Source organism: Octopus bimaculoides, chromosome 6, assembly GCF_001194135.2.
Source record: "Octopus bimaculoides isolate UCB-OBI-ISO-001 chromosome 6, ASM119413v2, whole genome shotgun sequence".
In the NCBI taxonomy this organism is placed as follows: Eukaryota; Metazoa; Mollusca; class Cephalopoda; order Octopoda; family Octopodidae; genus Octopus; species Octopus bimaculoides.
Window position 1 is genome coordinate 20,646,336 of NC_068986.1, and position 829 is coordinate 20,647,164.

Below are 829 nucleotides of genomic sequence, written 5' to 3' on the forward strand. Positions count from 1 at the left end.
AAATATATAACAACGCTGATGATGAAGATGATGATTATGATGATGATGATGATGATCATCATCACTACCACCACCCCCGCCACCGCCGTCGCCGCCGAGAGAGAAAAGTGAGAGGGAGAGAGAGAGAGAGTGTGAGAGAGAGAAAAGTGAGAGGGAGAGAGAGAGTGTGAGAGAGAAAAAGTGAAACTATTCGCCTTCGTCGCGCTTGTCAGAGGGAGAGGGAGGGAAAGAAAGTGAGAGAGAGAGAGATAAGTGAGAAGGAGAGGGAAGGAGAGAAAGTGAGAAAGAGAGAGAAAGTGACAGGGAGTGAGAGAAGGAAAGAGAGAGAGAGAGAGAGTGAGAGAGAGAGAACCAATTATATTACTAGCTTATAACAAGAGCAACAGGAAAAAAGATTAAAAAAAAAAAGTTTTTTTATTTATAGTTTCAGCTTAAAGCTGCGGCCATGCTGATGCACCACCGTGAAAAACATAGTCCAGCCACCGGATGCCGAAACCCGGGATTGAACCAGGGACCTTTAGATCTTCAGTCTACCGCTCTCCCAACTGAGCTATTAAATTTTCAACATATCTTAAGGCGGTGCCACAGCATGGCCGCAGTCAAATGACAAAAAATAAAAGAATAAAAGGTGACAAATAATAATAATAATAATAAACCCCCAACAAAAAAATCGCAGTTCTTCCTTTTTCTTGGTACCCTAAGCACGTGTTTCTTTTTATTATCTTTTGATGGTAAATCCGATGTCGTGTACATTGCGTTGCCGTTGTCGAAACGAACTTCAACCGACAAAAATCCCTCACCGCAACATACGGAACCACACACACAAAAA

General features: G+C 42.5%; 1 non-coding gene across 1 annotated transcript; it reads right to left on the minus strand.

Annotated features, from left to right (window-relative positions):
- Nucleotides 1–487: 487 nt before the first annotated feature.
- Nucleotides 488–566, minus strand: Trnaf-gaa (transfer RNA phenylalanine (anticodon GAA)). Its single transcript has one exon. It is a non-coding gene; the product is annotated as a tRNA-Phe (tRNA).
- Nucleotides 567–829: the final 263 nt, after the last annotated feature.